We start from the raw sequence: 18,381 nt of genomic DNA, 5'->3' as shown, positions 1-18,381 counted from the left end.
TTTTTGAGATGAAGTCTTGCTCTGTCGCCCAGGCTGGAAGGCAGTGACATGATCTTGGCTCACTGCCACCTCCACCTCCTGGTTCAAGAGATTCTCCTGCCTCAGCATCCCAAGTAGGTGGGATTACAGGTGTCTGCAACCACGCCCAGCTAATTTTTGTATTATTAGTAGAGACAGGGTTTCGCCATCTTGGGCAGGCTGGTCTTGAACTCCTGACCTCATGATCCACCCTCCTGAGCCTCCCAAAGTAGTGGGATTACAGGCATGAGCTACTGCACCCAGCCTAAAAATATATATTTTTTAATTCAATAGCTTCTGGGGTACAAGTGGCTTTTGGTTACGTGAATGAATTGTACGGTGATGAAATCTGAGATTTTAGCACACTGATCACCTGAGTAGTGTAAATTTAACCCAACATATAGTTTTTTATCTGTTAGCCCCCTCTTACCCTCATGCTTCTGAGTCTCCAAAGTCCATTATATCACTCCATATGCCTTTGTGTATGCATAGCTTCGCTCCCACTTATAAGTGAGAACATACAGTATTTGGCTTTTCATTCCTGAGTTACTTCTCTTAGAATAATGGCCTCCAGCTGCATCCAAGAGGCTGCAAAAGACATTATTTCATTCTCATTTATGGCAGAGTAGTATTCCATGTTGTATACACATCAATTTTTTTTTTTTTTATTCTTTTGAGATGGAGTCTCACTCTGTCACCCAGGCTAAAGTGGAGTGGTGCGATCTTGGTTTACTGCAACCTACACCTCCTGGGTTCAAGAGATTGCCCTGCCTCACCCTCCTGAGTAGCTGGGACTACAGGCATGTGCTATCATGCCTGGCTATTTTTTTATTTTATTATTATTATACTTTAAGTTTTAGGGTACATGTGCACAATGTGCAGGTTTGTTACATATGTATCCATGTGCCATGTTGGTGTGCTGGACCTATTAACTCGTCATTTAGCACTAGGTATATCTCCTAATTCCTCCTCCCTCCCCCCACCCCACAACCATCCCTGGAGTGTGATGTTCCCCTTCCTGTGTCCATGTGTTCTCATTGTTCAATTCCCACCTATGAGTGAGAACATATGGTGTTTGGTTTTTTGTCCTTGCGATAGTTTACTGAGAATGATGATTTCCAGTTTCATCCATGTCCCTATAAAGGACATGAACTCACAATTTTTTATGGCTGCATAGTATTCCATGGTGTATATGTGCCACATTTTCTTAATCCAGTCTATTGTTGTTGGACATTTATGTTGGTTCCAAGTCTTTGCTATTGTGAATAGTGCCACAATAAACATACGTGTGCATGTGTCTTTATAGCAGCATGATTTATACTCCTTTGGGTATATACCCAGTAAAGGGATGGCTGGGTCAAATGATGCCCGGCTAATTTTTGTATTATTACTACAGATGGGGTTTTGCCATGTTGCCCAGGCTGGTCTCGAACCCCTGACCTCAGGTGATTCACCTGCCTTGGCCTCCCAATGTGCTAGGATTACAGGCGTGAACCACCATGCCTGGACCACATTTTCTTTTTTTTTCTTCAACATGTATTTTAAGTTCAGGGGTGTATGTGCAAGATGTGCAGGTTTGTTACATGGATAAACGTGTGCCATGGTGATTTGCTGCACAAATCATCTCACCCCAGGTATTAAGCTTAGCATCCATTATTCTTCCTGATGCTCTCCCTCCCCCCACCCTACCCTCTCTGATAGGTCTTAGTGTGTGTTGTTCCCCACCATGTGTCCATAACACATTTTCTTTTCTTTCCTTTCTTTCTCTTTCTTTCTTTCTTTCTTTCCTTCTTTCTTCTTTCCTTCCTTTCTTTTTCTTTTTCTTTCCTTCCTTCCTTCCTCTCTCTTTCTCTCTCTTTCTTTCTTTCCTTCTTTCTTTACTTCCTTTCTTTTTCTTTTTCCTTGCTTCCTTCTTTCCTTCCTTCCTTCCTTTCTTTCTCTCTCTCTCTTTCTTTCCTTCTTTCTTTACTTCCTTTCTTTTTCCTCTTCCTTCCTTCCTCTCTTTCTTTCTCTCTTTTTCTTTCTCTCTCTCTTTCTTTCTTTTTTCCCTCCCTCCCTTCCTCCCTTCCTTCCTTCTTCCTTCCTTCCTCTCTTTCTTTCTCTTTTTTTCTTTCTCTTTCTCTCTTTCTTTCTCTTTCTCTCTTTCTTTCTCTTTCCTTCTTTCTTTACTTCCTTTCTTTTTCTTTTTCCTTCCTTCCTTGCTTCCTTCCTTCCTCTCTCTCTTTCTCTCTCTCTTTCTTTCTTTCTTTCTTCTTTCTAATTTCTTTCTTTCTTTTTCCCTCCCTCCCTTCCTTTCTCCCTTCCTTCCTTCCTTCCTCTTTCTCTCTTTCTTTCTTTCTTTTTCTTCTTTTTTTGGAGTATCATTCTGCCACCCAGGCTGGAGTGCAGTGGTGTGAATCTCGGTTCACTGCAACCTCCACCTCCTGGGTTCAAGCGATTCTCCTGCCTCAGCCTCCCGAGTAGCTGGGATTACAGGCATGTGCCACCACATCCAGCTAATTTTTATATTTTTAGTAGAGATGGGGTTTCACCATGTTGGCCAGGCTGGGCTTAAAATCCTGACCTCAGGCGATCCACCCACCTCGGCCTCACAAAGTGCTGAGATTACAGGCATGAGCCACAGTGCCTGGTCCCACATCTTCTTTATCCACATATTTGTTGATGGGCAGTTATGCTCTTTCTATATCTTTGCAATTGTTAATTGTGCTGTGATAAACATACACGTGCAGGTGTCTTTTTGATATGAGTTCTTTTCCTTTAAAGGGGTAGATACCCTGTAGTGGGATTGCTGGATTGAATCGTAGATCTACCTTTAATTATTTAAGACATTTCCATAGTATTTTCCATAGAGGTTATAATAATTTGCATTTCTACCGGCAGTGTATAAACTTTGCCTTTTCACCACATCCATGTCAACATCTTTTTTTTTTTTTTTTTTTTTTTTTTTTTTTTTTTTTTTTTTTTTTGAGACAGAGTCTTGCTCTGTCACCCAGGCTGGAGTGCAGTGGTGCGGTCTTGGCTCACTGCAAGCTCTGCCTCCTGGGTTCACGCCATTCTCCTGCCTCAGCCATCTGAGGAGCTGGGACTACAGGCACCCACCACCACACCTGGCTAATTTTTTTTGTACTTTTAGTAGAGACGGGGTTTCACTGTGTTAGCCAAGATGGTCTCGATCTCCTGACTTCGTGATCCACCTGCCTCGGCCTCCCAAAGCGCTGGGATTACAGGCGTGAGCCATCGCGCCTGGACCTTTTAACTTTTCAATAATGGTTATTCTGGCTGAGATAAGGTGGTATCTCATTGTGTGGTATCTCATTGTGGTTTTAATTTGCATTTCCCTCATGATTAGTGATGCTGAGCATTTTTCATATGTTTTTTGGCCATTTGTACATTTTCTTTTGAGAAATGTCTATTCATGTCATTTGTCCACTTTTTGATGGAATTATTATTATTATTTTCTCTTGCTGATTTGTGTGAGTTCCTTGTAGTTCTGGATATTAGTCCTTCATCAGATGCATAGTTTGCAAATATTTTCTCCCATTCTGTGGGTTGTTTGTTTACTCTGATGATTCTTTCTTTTGCTGTGGAGAAGCTTTTTTATTTTAATTAGGTTTCACTTTTTCATTTTTGTTATAGTTGGATTTGCTTTTGGGGTCTTAGTCATAACTTCTTTGCTTACACCAACATTCAGAAGAATTTTTCCTAGGTTTTCTTCTAGAATTTTTATAGTTTCAGATCTTAGATTTAAGTCTTGGATTTACCTTGAGTTGATTTTTGTAGATGTTGAGAGATAGAGATCTGCTTTCATTCTTCTACATGTCTCTATCCAGTTTTGCCAGCATTATTTATAAAATGGGATGTCCTTGAATTATTAAATTTAAAAAAATCACAAAGAAAAACAACAGACTTGATCAAACAGAAAAATAATGGCAAATTTAAAAGACAGATCATTTGACATTATCTAGTCAGAAAAAAAGGAAAAAGAAAAGGAAAAGGGTGAAGACAGTCTACAGAATTTATGAACCACCATCAAGTGGGTTAATATACATATTATAGAAGTGCAAGAAGGAGAAGAGGGAGATTAGATTGGGAAGAGGGCTTATTTGAAGAAATGATTGCTGAAACATCCCAAATTTGAAGAACCAAATGGACATCTAAATTAAGAAGCTCAAAGGACTCCAACAAAAGTTGTCCTAAGGAAGTACATACTGAAAAGCATTATAATCAAATTGTCAAAAGTGAGAGGCAGAAGACAGAGTAAAATTGCTGAATAGAACCCCCACTAATTGTCCCCACACCACAGGAACACCAAACTGAACAACTATTGACATAAGAAAGCACTTTCATAAGAACCTCCAATCAGGTGAATGGTCATAGTACCTGGTTTTAACAACATATGAAGGAAAGGGGCACTAAAGAGGATAAGAAAGAAAATCTTGAATTGCTGACACCACCCCTTCTGCATTCCTCTGCAGTGTCTGTGCGGCACAGAGAATGAAACTGTGTGTGTGTTTGAGGGAGGGTGAACACAGTGATTATGCGACTGTACATTGGAACTCAGTGCTATCCTGTCACAGCAGAAAGCAACACAGGACAGAATTTATCCAGTGCCCATGAAGGGAGCATTTAAACTAGCTCTAGCCTGAAATGAATCATCTATCCCACCTAGCCACTGGAAACTGAGTTCTGGTTAGCCACACCACCAAGCATTAAAGTGCTCTGGGATCCTAAATAAATTTGAAAAGCAATTCAGGGCACGAGGACTGGAATTCCTGGAGAAGTCCTGGTGCTGTGCTGGGCTTAGATCCAGTGGATTTTGGATGCACGTGACCCAGTAAGACACCAGTGGGAACAGCCAAGATAGTGCTTGTGACACCTATTCCTAACCCCAGGCAGTTCAGATTGCAGCTCTGGAAGAAACTCCTTTCACTTGAGGAAAGAGAGAAAAAGGTAAAGACGACTTTGTCTTGCAACTTGAATGTCAGCTCAGCCACATTAAAATAAATCCCCAAGCAGTGTCCTCAGGCCCCCATTCCAGGCCCCAGTTACCACATGACATTTCTAGGCACAACCTGGGCATAAGGGAACCTGCTGCCTTGAAGGAAAGAACCCAGTCCTGGAAGGATTCTTCACCTACAGACTAAAGAGCCTTTGGGCCTTGAATAAACATCAGCAATAGCCAGGCAGTACTCACCATGGGCCTTGGGTGAAACCTGGTATTGGTATGGCATCAGGTGTGACCCAGCATATTCTTAGCTGTGGTGGCAATAGAAAAACACTCTTTCTGCTCTAGGAAAGAAGAGGAAGAGTAAAAAGCACTTTACCTTGCAACTTGGGTATGAGCTTAGCAACAATAAAATAAAGCAACAAGTTGATTTCTAAAATTCCTGACTCCTAGCCCCAGCTCCCAGACAGCATTTCTAGACCCATTCTGGGCCATTAACAGAATATGCCATCCTCAAGGGAAAGGCATAAACTTGGCTGGATTCACCAACTGCTGACTAAAGAGCCCTTGTGCCTTGAATCAAAAGCAGTGGTAGCCAGGCAATAGTTGCCACAGACCATGGGTGAGACCCACTACTTTGCTGACTTCAGGTCTGACTCAGTACAGTCCCAGTGGTAGTGGCCTTAGAGGTGTTTGTGTAAATCCACTTCTAACTCCAGGGAGCATTGTACCCAAGACAACCAAGGCTACAGTGACCAAAGACTTAGATCACAACACTCAATTCCCTTTGAATACCTGAAAGTCTTCTCAAGAAGGATGAGTATAAACAAACCAAAGCTGAAGATTACAATAAATGCCTAAGTTTTCAATGCCCAGGCATCAAAGAACATCCTCAAGCATCAAGACAATCCAGGAAACATGACTTCACCAAATGAGCTAAATAAGGCACCAGTAACCAATTTCAGAGAGATACAGATATGTGGTCTTTCAAAGAGATAATTCAAAATAGTTATTTTGAAGAAGCTCAGTGAAATTAAAAATAACACAGAGAAGGAATTCCAAATCCTATCAGATAAATTTAACAAAGAAATAGAAATAATTTTTAAAAACTAAGCAGAAATTTTGGAGCTGAAAAATTCAATTGGCATACTGAAGAATACATCAGTTTCTCAATAGCAGAATTGATAAAGTGGAAAAAAGAATTAATGAGCTCGAAGACAAGCTATTTGAGTATACACAATCATGGGAGATAAAATAAAAATACTAATAAAAACAACAAAATATGGCAACAAGATATAGCAGATAGCCTCAAAAGGGCAAATCTAAGTTATTGGCCTTAAAGAGGAGATAGGGAGAGAGATCAGCATAGAAAGTTTATTCAGTCTCTAGGAAGTTCCAAACTTTTCCACATTTTCCTGTCTTCTTCTGAGCCCTTCAAACTGTTCCAATCTCTGCCTGTTACCCAGTTCCAAAGTCGCTTTCACATTTTCAGGTGTCTTTTCAGCAACACCCCACTCTACTGGTACCAATTTACTGTATTAGTCCATTTTCATGCTGCTGATAAAGATATACCTGAGACTGGGCAATTTACAAAAGAAAGAGGTTTAATGGACTTACAGTTCCACATGGCTGGGGAGGTCCCACAATCATGGTGGAAGGTGAAAGCCATGTCTCACATGTTGGCAGACAAGAAAAGAGAGAATTTGTGCAGGGAAATGCCCGGTTTTAAAACCATCAGGTCTCATGAGACTTATTCACTACAATGAGAACAGCATGGGACAGACCTGCCCCCATGATTCGATAATCTCCCACCAGTTTCATTTCACAACACATGGGAAATTCAAGATGCGATTTGGGTGGGGACACAGCCAAACCTATCAGCTTGCTTCTTTGTTTTAAACGCAGTGTGAAATGGTTATGAGTTTAAAATAATGGGTTATAAGATGTAATTTGCAAGCCTCATGGCAGTCTCAAATAAAGAAACCAACAACAAATACACAAAAACAGAAAACAAAAATTAAAATGTAACATAAGAGAAAATCTTTCTCACAAAAAGGTAGATAAGAAAGAAGGAAGAAAGAGAAGACCACTAAATGAGCAGAAAACAAATAACAAAATGATAGCAGTAAATTCTCAATTATCAATAATAACATTGAACATAGAGTAAACTCTTCAATCAACATACATAGAGTGGTCAATGGATTAAAAAACAAGTCCCAACTGTCTTCTGCCTATAAGAAACACATTTTACCTGTAAGAACACACATAGATTAAAAATAAAATGATGGAAATAGATACCTAGGTGTTGGGAGCAAGTCCCCAAAGTCTGGCCATAAACTGGCCCCAAAACTGGCCATAAATACAATCTCTGCAGCAATGTAATATGTCCATAATGGCCATAACACCCAAGCTGGAAGGTTGTGGGTTTACAGGAATGAGGGCAAGGAATATCTGGCCTGACCAGGGTGGAAAACCATTTAAAGGCATTCTTAAACCACAAACAAAAGCCTGAGCGATCTGTGTCTTAAGGGCATGTTCCTGCTGCAATTAATTTGGCCCATCCTTTCATTTCCCTTAAGGGATACTTTTAGTTAATTTAATATCTATAGAAATGATGCTAATGACTGGTTTGCTGTTAATAAATATGTGGGTAAACCTCTATTTGGGGCTCTCAGCTCTGGAGGCTGTGAGATCCCCGATTTCCCACTTCACACCTCTATATTTCTGTGTGTGCGTCTTTAATTCCTCTAGCGCCTCTGGGTTATGGTTTCCCTGACCGAGCTGGTCTCGGCAAGTGGCGTCCATTTGTGGGGGCTCGAATCCAGGTGGAAGGGTCACCAGAGCGATGGCTGGAATGGAAAACTAGCTGGAGGACACCTGAGTACTCTTAAAGTAATCCCCGTGGTGAGTAAGAAGGGGAGCTCGGAAGTGTCAGGGTAACAATGGGACAGGTATGGGGTCTGGTTCGTTTCACCTTGGAACTTTTTCACACTGATAATGAGGAGGAATGATTATAGAAAAGTAACAGAAGAGGTTACAGAGCATGTTTATTTGCCAGCTAAAGCTAAAGTGGCAAAGGAAGGACAGGTTCATCCCTGCCCTTCTGTGCCCCCTCCTTATTATTTTGAAGAAAATGACCCCCCAGATCTTTCTTTTCCAGAGGACACTGGGTGAAAAGTAGTTGTCCCAGTGACTGTTCAAGCAGTGCCTCGAGCGACGGCTCTGAGTTCTATACAGGCAGGAATTCAGCAAGCTAGATGAGAGGGTGATTTAGAGGCTTGGCAGTTCCCTGTTAGAATACATCCCCCAGATCAAGAGGGAAATATTACTGCTACATTTGAGCCTTTTCCTTTTAAATTACTCAAATAATTAAAACAAGCAATAAATGAGTATGGACCAGGTTCTCCTTTTGTAATGGGACTGTTAAAGAATGTTACTGTTTCCAGTCCGATGATTCCTACTGACTGGGACACTGTTACTTGAGCTTGTCTAACTCCTGCTCAGTTCTTACAATTTAAAACTTGGTGGGCAGATGAAGCTTCCATTCAGGCTGCTCGCAATGCCCAGGCCCAACCTCAAATTAATATAACTGCAGACCAACTTTTGGGGGTTGGCGGCTGGGCTGGTTTAGATGCACAACTGGTCATGCAGGATGATGCCATAGAACAGCTTAGAGGAGTGTGGATTAGAGCTTGGGAAAAAATAACTTCAGGTGGAGAACAAAACCCTTCCTTTAGTACTATAAAACAGGGACCCAGAAAACCATATGTTGATTTTATAGCTCGGTTACAGGAGTCTCTTAAACAGATGATTTTAGATTCGGCTGCTCAGGATATAGTGTTGCAGTTATTAGCTTTCGACAATGCTAATCCCGATTGCCAGGCTGTTCTGCGACCTATCAGAGGGAAAGCACATTTCGTTGATTATATCAAGGCCTGTGATGGTATCGGAGGTAATCTGCATAATGCTACCTTGTTGGCACAGGCAATGGCAGGACTAAAAGTGGATAAAGGAAATACTCCATTTCCTGGAGCTTGTTTTAACTGTGGGAAGCATGGTCATACTAAAAAAGAATGTAGAAAAAATCAGCGAGTCAGGCCACCAGATAGGGGAAAAAAGAAAATTGTTGAGCCTGAAATATGACCAAAATGTAAAAAAGGAAAACACTGGGCTAGTCAGTGTCACTCTAAGTTTGATAAAGAAGGGGACCCAATTTTGGGAAATGCCATGAAGGGCCCGTCCCGGGCCCCATTCTAAACTGGGGCATTTCTGGCTCAGGCCATTCCCTCACCCCTGTATAATGTCTGTCCTCCGCCAGAGCTGGTAGTGCCGCAGTAGATTTATGCTGCCCAAAAGCTGTGAGCCTTTTGCCTGGGGAACCCCTGCAAAAGGTCCCAACCAGAGTCTGTGGACCCTTACAAGCAGGGACAATGGGATTACTTTTAGGAAGGTCTAGTTCAAGTTTAAAAGGCATAAAAATACATACAGGAGTCATTGATTCAGATTACAGTGGGGAAATTCAAATTGTTATATCTACTTCTGTTCCCTGGAAAGCAGAGCCAGGAGAGCGCATAGCACAGCTCCTGATCGTGCCATATGTGAGAATGGGAAAAAGTGAAATAAAATTAACAGGAGAATTTGGAAGCACAAATAAACACGGCAAAGCAGCTTATTGGGTAAATCAAATTACTGATAAACGTCCTACCTGTGAAATAACTATTCAAGGAAAGAAATTTAAAGGTTTGGTAGATACAGGAGTGGACATTTCAATCATTTCTCTACAGCACTGGCCATCTATGCGGGCAATTCAACTCACTCAATTTAACATAGTTGGAATTGGTAAAGCCGCTGAAGTATATCAAAGTAGTTATATTTTGCATTGTGAGGGGCCTGATGGACAACCTGGGACTATTCAACCAATTATAACTTCTGTACCTATAAATTTATGGGGAAGAGATTTATTACAGCAATGGGAGGCACAAGTTCTAATTCCAGAACAATTATATAGAGTCAAAGTCAACATACAATGCATGAAATTGGGGTATGTCCCTGGCGTGAGACTAGAAAAAAATTTGCAAGGTTTGAAAGAACCGCTTCAAGCAGAAAAACAAAGTTCCCTCCTAAGATTAGGAAACAAATTTTGATGGCAGCCATTGTTAAGCCTCCAGAACCTATACCTTTAAAATGGTTAACAGATAAGCCAATTTGGATAGAACAATGGCAGCAAAGTAAAGAAAAACTGGAGGACTTAGAGAAATTAGTTGCTGAACAATTAGAAAATGGGCACACAGCTCCAACATTTTCTCCTTGGAATTCTCCAGTTTTCATAATTAAGAAAAAAAACAGGTAAATGGAGAATGTCAACTGACTTAAGAGCCATCAATTCAGTTACACAACCTATGGGAGCATTACAGCCAGGATTGCCTTCTCCTGCTATAATTCCAAAAAATTGGCCTTTAATTGTCATAAATTTAAAAGACTGTTTCTTTACTATCCCTGTAGCTGAGCAAGACTCCGAAGAGTTTGCATTTACAACTCCTGCAGTAAACAACCTGCAGCCTGCTAAGTGTTTTCATTGTTTTACAGATGGGTCTAGTAATGGTAAAGCTTCTTATTCTGGATCAAAAAGTAAAGTTTTCCAGATGCCCTATACTTCAGCTCAAAGAGCAGAGCTTGTAGCTGTAATTGAGGTATTGACTGCTTTTGATATGCCTATTAACGTGATTTCTGATTCCTCATACGTGGTTCATTCCACACAGTTAATTGAAAATGCTCAGTTACGATTTCATATAGATGAACAACTGATGACTTTATTTACCCAATTGCAAACAGCAGTTAGAAGTAGAATGCACCCTTTTTACATCACTCACATTAGGGCTCATACACCTCTTCCAGGACCTTTGACTGAAGGGAATCAAATGGCTGATCGCCTAGTTGCCAATGCAGTATCTAATGCTAGAGACAAGAAAAACTGGAGGCTTTAGTTACGATTTCATACAGATGAACAACTGATGACAAAAACAAAAAAGGAGGAAAAGTAGGGATTACAGGACAGCCCATATACAGTTGAATCTAGCATTATTTGGTGAAAAGATCCAATAACAAAAAGTTGGGAAATAGGTAAAATAATAACTTGGGGTAGAGGTTATGCTTGTATTTCTCCAGGCCAAAATCAACAGCCAATTTGGATACCATCAAGACACCTGAAACCTTATCATGAGCCAGATGCCAAGGAAGAGACTCTGGGAGGATCCCAAGGATCCCCCAGTTGCAGCCATGTTGAGACTGACGCTGAGGAGGACCCCAACTGTCACCAGCAACACCTGTCGAACACAGCCACCCACCTAAGGACAGATCAAGAAGCTGTCACAGATGGCAGGAGAAAACCTGAGGAAAGCAGGAGAACCAGTCACAATGAATAATTTAACGGTAGTTATGATAGCAGTTATCACCACTGCCATGAGTATTCCTTCAATAAGGGCTGGTAATAATGCCTGGATGCAATCATTCTATGACACAGTAACACATGCTTTCTGATCTCAGTATTTACCATAATAAATCTGCTCCTATAATTGAGGCATTCTGCCCTCAAAAACCTATTTGGAAACAGGATTGGACCCAGTTAGAAAAAATGAACGTACTTGTTTAGGAAGATTGCTTTGCAGAACAGGCAGAGGTGCTGCACAACGATTCCTATGGAGTCATTATTAATTGGTCCCCTAAGGGGATGTTTAGATTGAATTGCACCTCTCAGTCTGTGTGACACTGCCACACTATGTTCAGATGATCTGAACAAAATGGTAAGTTGGTAGGTATAATAAGAAGTATGGCAAAAGTTCTTATTATCTAGAACCATGGTGGTATAATGACACCTCAACCTCAAATGATATGGCTGACTCTAGGAGCTTAACATAAGGATTTAAAATTAAAAGAACAAATATTTAAAGCATCCCAGGCACACCTGACCTTAATGCCAGGAACTGGAGTGCTTAAAGGAGCTGCAGACAAATTAGCAGCTAGTAACCCATTAAAATGGATAAAAACACTTGGAAGCTCTGTGATTTCAATGACTGTGCTTTTAATCTCTGTTGTTTGTCTTTGTATAGTCTGCAGATGCAGATCCCCACTCCTGTGAAAAGTAGCTCATCATGACAAAGCTGCCCTTGCTTTTATCTCTTTGCAAATCAAAGAAGGGAGACATGTTGGGAACAAGCCCCCCAAAGTCTGGCCATAAACTGGCCCCAAAACTGGCCATAAATACTATCTCTGCAGCAATGTAGCATGTCCATAATGGCCATAATGCCCAAGCTGGAAGGTTGTGGGTTTACGGGGATGAGGGCAAGGAACACCTGGCCTGCCCAGGGCAGAAAACCACTTAAAGGCATTTTTCTTTTTTTTTTTTTGAGATGGAGTCTCACTCTTTCACCCAGGCCAGACTGCAGTGGCACTATCTCGGCTCACTGCAAGCTCTGCCTCCTGGGTTCACGCCATTCTCCTGCCTCAGCCTCCCGAGTAGCTGGGACTACAGGCGCCTGCCACTGCACCTGGCTAATTTTTTGTATTTTTAGTAGAGACAGGGTTTCACCATGTTAGCCAGGACAGTCTCGATCTCCTGACCTCGTGATCCGCCTGCCTCGGCCTCCCAATGTGCTGGGATTACAAGTGTGAGCCACCGCGCCTGGCCTTAAAGGCATTCTTAAGCCACAAACAAAAGCCTGAGCAATCTGTGTCTTAAGGGCATGTTCCTGCTGCAATTAATTTGGCCCATCCTTTCATTTCCCTTAAGGGATACTTTTAGTTAATTTAATATCTATAGAAACTATGCTAATGACTGGTTTGCTGTTAATAAATATGTGAGTAAATCTGTTTGGGGCTCTCAGCTCTGAAGGCTGTGAGACCCTGATTTCCCACTTCACACATCTATATTTCTGTGTGTGTGTCTTTAATTCTTCTAGCACCTCTGGGTTAGGGTATCCCTGACTGAGCTGGTCTCGGCACTAGGAATAAAGTTAAAGAAATGAAAGACCTCTATAATGAAAACTATAAAACATCAATGAAAGAAATTGAAGAGGACATAAAAAAAGGAAAGATATTCCATCATGGATTGGAAGAATATTGTGAAAATGTCCATACTACACCAAGTAAGCTACAGATTCAATGCAATCCCTATCGAAGTATCAATGACATTCTTCACAGAAATAGAAAAAAATACTTTAAAAATGTATATGGAGACACAAAGGGCCCAGAATAGCCAAAGCTATCCTGAGCATACAGAATGAAACTGGAAGAATCACACTGCCTGACTTCAAAGTATACTACAGAGATATATTCAAAAAAATAGCATAATACTGCCACAAAATCAGACACATAGACCAATGACACAGAATAGAGAAACCAGAAATAAAACTAGACATTTGACAAAGGTGTCAAGAACATATAATGGGGAAAGGACAATCTCTTCAATAAGAGGTACGGGGAAAACTGGATGTCTATATGCAGAAGAATGAAACTAGACTCTTATCTCTTGCTGCATACAAAAAGGCAGATTAAAGACTTAAATATAAGACCTCAAACTATGAAACTATTAAAAGGGAACATTGAGGAAACTCTCCAAGACATTGGTCTGGGCAAAGATTTCTTGAGTAATACCCCATAAGCACAGGCAATAAAAGCAAAAATGGATTAATGGGGTTATTTCAAGTTAAAGAGCTTCTGCACAGAAAAAAAAGAAAGAAAGAATCAACGAAATGAAGAGACAACCCATAGAATGAGAGAAAATATTTGAAAACTTCATCTGACAAGGGATTAATAACCAGAATATATAAGGAGCTCAAACAATTCAATAGGAAAAAAATCAAAAATATAATTAAAAACTAGGCAAAAGATTTGAATAGACATTTCTTAAAAGAAGACGTACAAATGCCAAACAGACATATGAAAATGTGCTTGACATTATTGAAGATCAGAGAAATGTAAATTAAAACTACAATGCGATATCATCTCACCCTGGTCAGAATGACTTTCTAAGCCAGGCATAGAAAGACAAATATTGCATGTTTGCAGTTATTTGTGGCAGTTAAAACTTGAAACGGTTACATTCATGGAGATGGAGAGTAGAAGAATTATTATTAGGGGTTGAGAAGGGTATAGAGCGGGGGAGTGGGGATGGTTAATGGGTACAAAAATATCACTAGGATGAGCTGGATGTGGTGGCTCACACCTGTAATCACAGCACCTTGGGAGGCCGAGGCAGGTGGATCACTAGAGGTCAGGCTTTCAAGACCAGTCTGGCCCACAGGGTGAAACCCTGTCTCTACTAAAAATACAAAAATTAGCTGGGCGTGGTGGTGCACACCTGTAATCCCAGCTACTTGGGAGGCTGAGGCAGGAGAATTGCTTGAACCCAGAAGGTGGAGGCTGCAGTGAGCCAAGATCCCACCACTGCACTCCAGCCAGGGTGATGGAGCAAGACTCCATCTCAAATAATAAAAAATAAATAAATAAATAAATAAATAAATAAAATGAATAAGATCTAGTATTTGACAGTACAACAGGATGACTAAAGTCAATAACCATTTGTTGTACATTTTAAAATAACTGAAAGAGTATAACTGGAATGTTTGTAACACAAAGAAATGATAAATGCTTGATATGACGAATACTCCATTTACCCTGATGTGATTATTACACATTGTATTCCTGTATGAAAATATCTTAGGTACCCCATAAATATATACACCTACTATGTACCCACACAGTTTAAAAATTAAAAGTTTTTTAAAAAGTGAAGGGCAAAGAATCTTGAAAGCAGCAGGAGAAAAAGTGGCTTATCACCTATATGAGCTCCCACTTGATGGTTAATTTCAGGTGTCAATTTGACAGTGTAAAAGCATATTAAGATAGCTGGTAAAGAATTATTTCTGGTTATAGCTGTAAGGGTGTTTCCAAAAAAGGTTTGCATTTAAATTGGTGGACTGAGGAAGGAAGATCCATCTCACCCAATGTGTGTGGACACCATGAAATTGGTAAAAAGTCCAGACAGAACAGAAAACAAAGGAAAGTTGAATTTATTCTCTGATCTGGAGGAGGTACATTCATCTTCTCCTACCTTTGGACATTGGGCCTGGTGGTTTGATATGGTTTGGCTTTGTGTCCCCACCCAAATCCCATGTTGAGTTGTGGTTCCCAGTGTTGGAGGAGGGGCTTAGTGGGAGGTTATTGAATCATGGGGGCAGACATCCCCCTTGCTGTTCTTGTGACAGAATTCTCACAAGATCTGGTTGTTTGAAAACTGTGTGGTACTTCCGTCTTTACTCTCTCTTCCTCCTGCTACAGCCATGTAAGAAGTGCTAGCTTCCCCTTGGCTTCTGCCATGATTGTAAGTTTCCTGAGGCCTCCCCAGCCATGCTTCCTGTACAGCCTGTGTATCCATGAGTCAGTTTGACCTGTTTCTTTATAAATTACCCAGTCTCAGGTAGTTATTTGTAGCAACGTGAGAATGGACTAATACAAGGTTCTCTTGCTTTTGGCCTCTGGGACCTGCATGAGCAGCTCCCCATATTCTCAGACGTTTAACCTTTGATTGAAGAGTTACACCATTAGTTCTTCTGATTCTGACTTTCAGATTTGAATTGTGCTAACCTACTGTCTTCTCTGGTTCTCCAGCTCACATAGCGTATACTGTGGAACTTCTCAGCCTCTATAATAGTGTGAGCCCATTTTCATAATAAATCCCCTCTCATCTATCTGACTGTCTATCTATCTAATCTATCTATCTATCTATCTATCTATCTATCTATCTATCTATCTATCTCTCTATCTATCTATCTATCTATCTATCTATCTATCTATCTATCTACCTATCATCTATCTATCTATCATCTATCTATCTATCTACCATCTATCTATCTATCTATCCTATTGGTTCTGTTTCTCTGGAGAACATTGACTAATACAGAGTTTGGCACCAGGAGTGGTTCTATAGAAACAAAATTTTTTTTTTTTTTTTTGAGACGGAGTCTCGCTCTGTCGCCCAGGCTGGAGTGCAGTGGCGCAATCTCGGCTCACTGCAAGCTCCGCCTCCCGGGTTCACGCCATTCTCCTGCCTCAGCCTCTCCGAGTAGCTGGGACTACAGGCGCCCGCCACCACGCCCGGCTAATTTTTTGTATTTTTAGTAGAGACGGGGTTTCACCGTGGTCTCCATCTCCTGACCTCGTGATCCGCCCGCCTCGGCCTCCCAAAGTGCTGGGATTACAAGCGAGAAACAAAATTTTAAGAATGAGTTTTATCAATTGGTTTTGGAAGATTTTTAGAACTGGCTCTCTAATGTCATTACACTTAAAAATGCTAAGGACTCTATTTCCAATAGTACAGAAAGCACTGATTGTCCATTGTATGAACTGTATATAAAGATACACAAAATATTTGCCTTTGATATTCCTAATCAACCACTTATAAGAGGCAAGAAACTTAGTGACTCTGTATATGATACTTTCAAGTATTTGTGGAAAATTAAGAGATATAATGATGGTTGTTTGCTCCTAATGTTGCTGGATGAAGTGATAAAATAAAAGGATTAGCTCAGGGATTTAAATTCCTAGCTCAACCACTGCATAAATAATCTAAGAGCTTCTAGATGTGCCCTGAAGGAGAATCTTATCTCCTATAGCCACAGTGCTAAAATTGTTAAAAATCAAACACAGTTCCTCATCACGCAAATGGTTGAATTACAATGAAAGGTGAACCCCCAACCTTGTAGGTTGTCTACTGTTAAAGTGAGGGCTTTGATTGGGAAATAATAGGATTCTGTAAGTTGGGAAGGAGATGTGTGAGAAGATAAAGCTGGGGACATATCTTCTACATTCTGATAAGCCCTTTTTTTTCTTTTTGCCAGAGAAAGTGGCCTCTCCACTCCTAGTAGCAGCAGCCTCCACATTCCTAGTGATATTGGCCTTACCACCTCTGCCTAAGGGATCTAACTGCACTGCCTGGAAAGACAGTAATGGCCTCCAGGGAGGCAGTCATCAAGCCAGACAATGATTCTCCTCAGGACTCACCCAGTACCCTTCTTTTCTTCTAGACCCATAACTCGGCTCAAGTTGTAGCAGGCCCCTATAGACGAGGTACAAAGTGTGACATGAGTAGGTTCAGCACACTGCAAAGAACTACTTGAGTCTTCTAATTTATACAAGTGAGAATCTGGGTAAAATGTAATAACATGGAAATTAAGGGTATGGGAAAATGATGGAAGGAACATAAAGTTAGATCAGACCAAATTTAGTGTAATAAGCCCACTTAGCAGTGATTTTGCATTTAATACTGCAGCTCAGGGAGTTAGAAAGAGCTCTAACAATTTGTTTATTTGTTTAACTGAATGTGCATTAAAAAATGGTCCACTATAAACCAGTTGGAGATGCCCAATCTCCCTTGTTTTAACATAGAGGAAGGGATTCAAAGGCTTAGGAAGACTGGAATGCTTCAGTGGATTTGTCACTTAAAACCTAATCATCTCTACTGGGAGGGTCCAGAAAACATATATTTTACCAATACTATGATAAATATATTTGTGAGGGGAACCCCAGCATCTTGATGAGCTCTGTGGTTTCTTTTCTCTGCAGGCCAGACCTTACAGTGTGAACTTCAGTCACTCAAATGAAAAACTTAAATGTAATGGGAGTAATAGGATCCCAAGGAGGCAGGAGGCAAGTAGCAGCACTCAACTGCCAAAGACAAGATTGGCATACTTACTATAATGGACATCAGAGTGAGAGAAACAATCAGGATAGTGTGACTTACATGGACCTATGGCATCGATCATGGTATTATTGGAAGTGAAATAGACAAAAAGCCTACTAAAGTCTTACTTGACCAATATGAGGAGAAAGCTTCCATGTCAAGTAAAGAAAAGTCTCACTCAAAGCATAAAATCAGAGAATCATGACCCTTCAATCAATTCTCAGAATTCAGATAGCTTACAGAAACAGAAACTCTTGAATGAAGGGTAGGCCAGCTCCTCATGATGAAGAACACAAGATATATTACTAAAAATGTATACCTTTAGTCTTTCTCCCAGCCTTCCCGAAAGGGTCCTATGGCCATTTACCAGGGAAACTGTACATTGGGTAAAAGAAAATAATCAGACTTTCCAGCAACTACTAGACATTAAATCTGAAGTGATCCTAATTCTAGGAGACTAAAATTGTGGTTTATAAGAGTAAGAGCTTTAGAGGTCAGGAAATCAATCGAGTTTTAGCCTAGATTCATCTCACAACGGGCCCAGTGGATCTTTGAACTCATCCTGTGGTTAGTTCCCCAGTTCCAGAATGCATAACTGGAAGAGACATACTTAGCATCTAGCAGAATCCCCACATTAGTTCTCTAACCTGTGAAGTGAAGGCTATTATGGTGTGAAAGGCCA

The 18,381-nt window shown here is 40.7% G+C and overlaps 1 protein-coding gene across 4 annotated transcripts in view; it reads right to left on the bottom strand.

Moving 5' to 3' along the window:
* The window catches only part of ZC3H12B (zinc finger CCCH-type containing 12B), a 444,060-nt gene that overhangs the window by 58,020 nt on the left and 367,659 nt on the right, over positions 1–18,381 (bottom strand). The window contains exon 3 of one of the 4 annotated variants that reach the window (XM_032757074.2): positions 5,213–5,307. The exons of the other annotated variants lie outside the window; for them this stretch is intronic. The gene's annotated coding sequence lies outside the window, so the exon portion shown is untranslated. The remainder of the gene's footprint in view (positions 1–5,212; positions 5,308–18,381) is intronic. 4 annotated transcript variants of the gene reach the window in all.

Source organism: Hylobates moloch, unplaced genomic scaffold (genome assembly GCF_009828535.3).
Source record: "Hylobates moloch isolate HMO894 unplaced genomic scaffold, HMol_V3 SCAFFOLD_7, whole genome shotgun sequence".
Lineage (NCBI taxonomy): Eukaryota > Metazoa > Chordata > Mammalia > Primates > Hylobatidae > Hylobates > Hylobates moloch.
Note: the sequence above shows the minus strand (reverse complement) of the source record. Positions and strands in the feature narration are given on the sequence as shown.